The sequence below is a fragment of the Athene noctua genome, chromosome 17 (assembly GCF_965140245.1).
Source record: "Athene noctua chromosome 17, bAthNoc1.hap1.1, whole genome shotgun sequence".
Taxonomy (NCBI): Eukaryota; Metazoa; Chordata; class Aves; order Strigiformes; family Strigidae; genus Athene; species Athene noctua.
In genome coordinates this window covers 990,086-997,985 of record NC_134053.1, presented here as the reverse complement: position 1 = coordinate 997,985, position 7,900 = coordinate 990,086, and positions in this window count along the sequence as shown.

The window sequence follows — 7,900 nt, the reverse complement described above, 5'->3', positions numbered from 1 at the left end:
CGGGGAGGGGGGGGCCTTAAAAGTCCTGTCACCTAACTGACAACTGCTCGTGCAAAGGCGGCTCTCACGTGGCTGAGATCTCCCGTCCCGCCGGGAGCCGGCCCAGGGTGAGGGGGGTCCCCAGCACCCCCTGCCCTGTGACCTGCCTGGGGATGCCTCGGGGGTGCCCCAGGCGGGGGGAGATGCACTGAGCAGGGCACCCAGGTAAGGCTGCACCCTCTCCCCGCTGTCCCAGACCTCTCCCCGCCTGCAGCTCCCTCCCCATGCAGCATCAGGAGCAGGCAGGCGTGTTGCTTTATTAACTCCTTAAAACATGCTCAGTTCTGCGGGAACAGGCGCAGAATCTTTTTTAGAGGGGAAAAAGCAGGGAAAACAAGGGAGAATAACTGATCTAGGAAGGTGGCATGCAGGCAAGAGTTCCATAAAGCAGGGGATGAGGCGTACGGTGTAACTGTTGACCAAGCACTCACGACTAATAAACAGATTCCCGGAGTACTTCTGCATTTTGTAATTATTACTTACCCATAAAAATCCCTTCTCCCTCCTGCCAACATTATCTTAGTAAACTTTATGAGTGCTCATGAGGTTAATGCAGAACCATAAATCTGCAACGGGTCGAAGGAGTGAGAGGAGGAAGTGTTCGTAAATCTGTTGGAATTGCTCCAGTTTGTTTATTTAATAAAATACTGTTTCACAGAAAGGCAGGCGGGCTCCTGCCGGGGCTGTGCCGCCCGTTCAGCCCTTCTCGGCGGGTGGGAGGCGAGGGGCTGTGTCCCACCACCCAGCCTGTCCGTCCGTCCGTCCGTCTGCTTCAGCAGCTGCCTCTCATGGTTGCCTTCAGCAGTTTAAACTGCACACCCTGGCACTGCTGAGGCCACCACCCCCGTCCAGGGCCACCATCCAGGGGCAGCGAGGTGGCCCGGCAGCCCATGTGCCCTCTGGCAGCGATGCTGTGCCACAGACAGCGTTAAGGGCTTGGCTCCCTCGGCACAGCCAACACGGGGTTAAAGTTCCCCCCCCCGCCCCGGGTCAGGGGATATTTGCTTGGATTTTACATTGGAATTTGAAATCCACGGTTACAAGGAAACATTTATTTTCTTGCCCTTCAATGATCAAACAAGTGGCGCCGAGGCACAAGGAAACGGAGTTTCCATTAGTAGAGCTGTTTTCTTTTTGCTGTAAAATATCAAATATTTTGACATTTCCATCAGACTTTTCTTTGTATCAAAGCTTTAATGGCAGACTAATCTCAAGGCTTTTAGACTTCACAGGTTTTTATATTTCTGAGCACTCCCTACTTTATAAGGGGACACTTCTGAAGGTACACGCTCGTCCCTTCTCACAGACCAAAGACAGGGTAATAAACACAAGAGCCTTGTGAAGGCTCCCGGGGAAGGGGCTGCGGGGGCCGGGGCTCCACGCCGAGCCCCTCTCCCGGAGGGGGCTGCTGTCCCCGGAGCCTCGCGGCGCCGGCGGGAGGGAAGCTCCTGCCGTCCCTCCTGCCTCCGACAGCCGGGAGATGAATTCCGAGGCATCATCATCACCCGCGTCGTGCTCGCAAGATGGAAGAACGAGCCCGTCACTTAAAGGCGAGATCCATCGCGACGCACCCGACGCTCCGGAGAGAGAAACCAGCTGCTTCTCCAGCAACTCCCCCGGGCAAAGCCCTTGCCGGGGCCCTGTCCCAGCCCGGCGTGGTACCAGTAGAGTTTGTGTGGTGTCGGGGCAGAAGATGCCTCCAAATGCTGGCTGGGGCACCCTGGGTGCAGCGTAGGTGCCGTGCTGCTCCCGACACCCAGGCAGGGACTGGAGGGGACACCCCAGCAGGTCTGTAGCATCTGTGAGCAGCAGATTTAGGGAGGTTTATTGTGATTTAGCTATTCTACCCATTCATCCCCATCCCTGTTGGGTCCGTTTGAACCCAGGCATCCCCTGGCCACGAGCTGCCTGTGCCCAGCGAGGGCAGGGACGGTCACAGCTGCTGTTTGACAGAGGGGCTTGTTTTTGAGGTCGGGCTCACCGGTCTGCAGTTGACTCTATCACATTTTTCACCATTATTCTGCGTAGCTCCCTCGTTACCCGCTAGCTGAGTGCCATCATCGCCGCTATTAATTCCTGCCGGGGACCGTTGCTCCCTGTGCAGTTCCTGCAGCGTTTTGCAGTGCCAGCAGCACCCAGGCTCTCCGCCTGCCTGCAGCCCTTCCCAGCCCTGCCTGCACTAGGACCAGCTCATGTCCTGGAATATTTTCATTGCTGAAACCAGCCCTAACAGTCGGCAGTCGCTGCTTGCTGGGACGAAGCTCCTGCCCGTCCCTGCAGCCAGGAGTGCTGTTTGCTCTCCAGCCCTCCCGGGTAACTCTGCCTTTCCCGGGGATCTTTATTTCTTCGGGCTCCCAGAGGTTTCTGTCCACAGCTGGATCCCACCAGGGATCGGCGAGCGATGCCCAGCGTGGACCTTCTCACGGCTCCAGACTGATCCAGACCCAAACATTTCTGTTCCGCCCATCGCTCCCCGCAGCCTTTCACCCGAGCGCCCTCACTGCTGTTTTATTTGTGTTTTCCCTGGACAGAACAGCCTGTGGAGTACACGCACCCAGTCACGACAGATACTTGCCCCTTTTCTCTATTTTTGTCTTGTTTTTTCCGTTCCTGTTTGTCATATTCTGGACACCCGGCCCCTCCCTTCACACCCCGCGAGAGCAGCCGGCAGGGATGCGACGGGCAGCGAGGGGGGATCGGGAGCTGGAAAACGGGTGCTGGAGGGAGACGGATGAGAGCGCTGTTGCCATGGCAACGGGGGGCAGGGGGGTGCTGCAGGCATCGCCTGGTCCAGCCCTTCCACACCCGGCAGCCCAGGGCCCAGCTCTGCCACACGCGGCAACCCCGGAGCAGGTGCGGGAGCCGCCCGGGGCCGGACGCGCTGGCTGGTGCCGTGTAAACGCCTTTCCCGAGCACCACGGCTCTGACGTCCCCGTTTATCGCACTCTGAGAACAATCTGCTTAATGTCTTGTGTCAAAGTAATTAGAATGTAATTTTTTTTATTATTTTTTTTTTTAATAACAGGTATTTTAATCGCCGCAGGGTCACAATCCTGCTGGGGAAGGCTGCTCGGCCCTGGCGCGGCGCGGGCGGCTGCGGTGGGGCTCAGCACCCCCGGGCCCCGGCGAAGGGGGAGCGTCACCCGCTCTGCTCAGCGCCGCGTGCCTTGGGCATCGCTCTTTCTTCTGTGCGTTTTCCCCCACCCTCGCTGGCTGCTCAGCTGCCTTCCTCCCCTCAGCCTCCTCTCCCTCCCAGCCCTCCTCCTCCCTGCCTGTTCCTTGCCTGTTTGGATGCTTTTTCTCTCGCCTGTTTATGAATGTGTTCGGTTTCTCCTTTTCCATTTGTTTTCTCTAGACATCAATTTTTCATGCTGGATAGCTGAGGATAATTAATTAATGATTCATAGAAATACTGTGGCTATAATACATAATTAGAGGATGGTTCATAACCTGTTGCAGAGGCAGTTATCAGTAATTTCTGAATAATTAAGAGATGTTTTTTAGCACATTTCAAAAGCCCTTACAGAATCAAGTAGAAAGGCTAATTTATTTCTCTATAAAACTCGGGGTCGCATCGTCGTGGGCTGGGGGACAGGGAAGGACCCCAGGCTGCGGGGACCCTCCTGCCTCAAACCACGGCAGAACGGTCCCCCCTTTCCTGCCCCCCCTCCTCCCTCTGCCCAGGGGGGCTCCGGCGTGGAACTAGACCGCAGCAGCTCGGCTCGGGGTACGGCTTCAGCATCTCACTGCCAGGCTGGTATTTTTTTCAACACGAAGAGTGACAATTAGCATAAATAATGTGACTGTTACATTTAAGATAATTTAACCCGTCTTTAGTTTTGTCATTTAGAAATCTGCAAAAATCAGAGAGTAGCTGCTGGGTTGTTTTCAAGGCTAAACAATCCCATTTCCCTCACGTCACGAGCGAGGAGCAGGTCTGAGTGAACAATTCGGGAAACTCTCAGATAATTTGTTGAAGGTTTTGGAAAGGAGAGCTCCTCTGCACGGCGCTCAGCGGGGGGTGCCAGCGCTTCCCCCAGCTCTGCTTCCCGCGGGAGGGACCCGCAGGGTCCCCCCACCCTGCTCCCAGCAAGGTTTCCCTTCAGGAGCATCCTACGGGAGAGCGCATCCCACATTGTGCACGGTGCCATTTTGAAGTTTGCTAAGTGTGATACTCCAATAATTATAAAGAGATTAAACAAAGACAGCTCTCAGCAGGGAGGAGTTACGGGTAAGAAAGATCCTGACGAGAAAATGACAACGAAGAGTGGCCCGAAGAGAGTTATCAAAGATTAATAACTTTGTTATTGGAGGCATTTCTTCTGTAAGGGCACACATAAATACACTTGGAAGCTTCCAGATGGCCACGCCAAGAGCTGAATTCATCACGCCGTGAGCTGTTTTGTCAGCGTGTTCCAACCACGAACCCAGCCAGCAAACCACCACGGGGGCTCCCCGGGTCGGGCAGGTGGCGGGGGGCGGGTGTGTGCCCCCCGCCTGTGGCCGGGCCCCGGCAGCCCAGAGAGCCCCCAGAATCTGTCCGTCCCGGAGGAAGGCGGCTCTGTGGCCCCGGCGGGTGCCCTGTGCCGGAACATCCCAACGCCCCGGCCCGGGCGCTCCCCCAGGCAGGACTGGCCCCCCCGCCGGCCCCCGGGCGCAGCTCTGGGCGGCACAGCTGGCTCTGCAGAGCCCGGCGCCCCCGCTCCTTCCCCTCCCGCTCACCGGCAGCAGCAGAGCAGGTGCCTCGGCAGCGGGACACAAGCTGGGCCGGGGCTGCTCGAGCACCCCCCAGCACCCCCCAGCAGCACCGGCGGGACCCCGAGCACTGGGACGGTCCCACCCCAGCAGACAGACCCAGCAGCAACCCCCCCCCCGCTCCTTTCCCATCATTACAGCAGCTAAACTGTTTTGCTCCTCACATTTTCCCCACCTAAGGTGATTAGATATTTTTTCTCTCTTTTTTGCCTTTTTTTTTTTTTTTTTTTTGAGTACCACAGGGTGTTAAAACCAGTCATCCTATTAGGGGCTAGACATATTCAGAGCCTTAATGATAGATTAAATACCAAATACCTTAACATTTGAAAAATGACATTTATTATACAGAGTTGTAAATAGAGGAAAAAAAAAATGACAATAGAACACAGTGTAGATCTTACATAAACTGCACCAGTTCTGTGTAATGACTATGATAATGTCAGTGCTAACAAGCAGATAATTGGCATCACTGAGATAATTTTTGGCACCTTATGCAGAGGGGAAACTGTTCTGCATAATTATTTTACCTAGGAATATTCTTCATTTAACAGGTCTATTTGCATAACGGTTGGAACTTTTTAAGCTATAAAGGGTGTTTAATATGTTGATTTGTTTTATCCACGAAACAATTGTTTATTCATGAGAACTGGCACCTGAGGACTTTAGTAATTAAGCCACAGTGACCCAGTTGGAAGCAAAAGGCTTTTATTGGCTTTACAGGTCCAGGCGGAGGCAGGATTAGCAGACCACTCACAAACACCTAACAGGCTTTTATAGACGTTATAAAACTGAGTCATTCTCTGTAGTAAAACTTTATTTTTTTAACTTTTACAAAGTTGATAACTTCAGCATTTCGCGGCTGGTGGCAGGCACCTGCTGGGGGGCTGCGTGTCCCCCGCGCGCCCCGGGACGATGGCACGAAGGTCCTCGCCTCTCCGGGTGTGACACACAACCAGAGCGAATTCTCCGCAGGTTCTCAAGCCCAGCGGCTGCAAACCACGCACGCCCCTGCCTCGCACTGAAGCGGGGGCAAATAAATAAATAGGTACATTTATAGAGAAAAAGGACGCGTGGTGTGACGCACGCAAGCCGTGCTCATGCAGGATTTGTACTCGGATCAGCATGTAACAGGTCAATATTATCAAGGCACTGGAGTGCAGAGACGAGTGCATTTTTCAGCCCAAGCACAGTCTTGACAGGTCAGGCTGATGAGCTTTCTCGGCGTCCAGGCAATGGCCCTGCAAGCGTGTGCCAAGCCGTCTGGAAACATAAAAGATGTTGGACGCCAGCCTTGGACTTCCATCGCAAGCAGATCCCTGGCCAAGGGCCAGGTGCTGGGTGGTGCTTTCTCTCTACGGCTCCAAGCAACCCACATTCGTCTTCCTTTGCCACCCTGACTCGAGGGAACCTCACGCCAACCTTGCCAGATCCTGCACTATATATCAGAGCGGCGTTTGCCCCATCCCAAGCGCGTTTCCAAGCAAGGAACGAACTCTGGCTCCGAGTGGCTGTTCCACACGGAAAGCTCAGCATGTCCACCCGCCCAGCCGCCAGCGGCGTGATTCAGAGCAGCTCTGAGGCTTAAAGTCCGCGTCGGAAAAGTTCAAATTCCCCACAGGTTACACTTTGACGCTTACTTGGCTTCTCCATCTCCGTTTCTGAATCTGCTGGCAAACAATTCCTGTAGCTAGGAAAGCAGCAGACATTCTCTGACAAACACTTTACATCCATCAAAGCACTCTTGACACTTTGAGAGAAGGGACCATCACTTGAGAAGCTACAATTGCCTGAAATTTCCTAGCAGACACTCAAAGCTCCCAGCGCCGTACTCCTTTCAGCCCTGTGCCTTGTGCAGCCATTGCTTACAAAGAAAACCCTCAGGGAATATAATTGCAAGCAAGAACTTTGCCAGAAACCAGCAAGTCGATAAAAAGAACCTTTTAAACTTCAGTTTTATGAAAAACACATCCAGTCTTTTAGATCCCACATCAACAAGGCCAAAAAGAATTGTTAGTAAATCATTACTACAGCTTTGATTCTGCAAGGTCTCGTGTATCCCTAAAGTTTCAACCTGTGAGAACTCCTATTGACTACCAAATTAATCATGTGCTTAAGTACCTCGCTGAATTAGAGCCCTAGAAATGATTTGCCAACAGTCTTACCGCAAAGCAGCACTGTGCTCCGCCGAAGCAGAACCAGACACACGTGCAAGGTTTGGATTCAGGAGTTGGAAACAAAAGCCCTGTTTCCCTGGGGTCTCACCCCGACACCCCGCCCGTGTGGGAACCCTTCCCCGAAGGCAGGACCCGCGTGGGAGCTCAGCACCCGCGCTCACACTGCGGCTCTCAGCTCGCCAGCCAACGGGGCACGCCTTGTTCTGTTCTTTGTACTTGTGGTATTGCTCCTTAATTTAATTTCTGAGAGTTTTCCTGCTACCTGATCAGGCAAAGCACGCCTGAGCTGAGCAGCACGGCCATCAGCGTGCTCACGGCGCGCGCCCCAGCCTCGCGCGGTTGGAGCCTGCTCCTCGTGCAGCGACTCCGATTCTGAGAGTAACACGTCCAGGGCCAGCTGAAATACGTGTTAAATAGGAGCGAGTTAGAGTGTTATCACCACACCGTAACTCAAGGGAAGTCCTGGCACGCTGTGCAGCATGTTTCACTGAACACGCCTGCACCGAGCCCAGCTCGTGACTGAGCAGCAAACACTCGCTGGGCCACTGTCTGCCCCCGGCGGGCCCGGCACCGAGCCGTGTGGGCTCAGGGCGGCCGCAGCTCCGGGCGGGAGCAGCCCTGGCAGCGGGACCAGCGCTCCGGGGTTCGTGCTCCGGGCAGGGCTGTGCGGGACTGGCTGGGCACAGAGTCTCCCCGTGACCTTGGTCAAGTCGTTTAATGGCTCTGCTGCTCAGATCTCCTCTTCCAGCAGTGCCGGGTCTGTCTCTCGCGTAGCCCAGCCCTAACCGGGGCCACGAGAAGCCTCTCGTAGCCCAGTGGAGCCTCTGCTCGATGCCGCCCTTGGGGAGCTCATAACCCGGGACGCTCCGTCCGTGCAGCCTGCAGGGCCTGGCTGCTGCCTCAGGAACCCTCTCCCTGCAGCCTTTCACCTG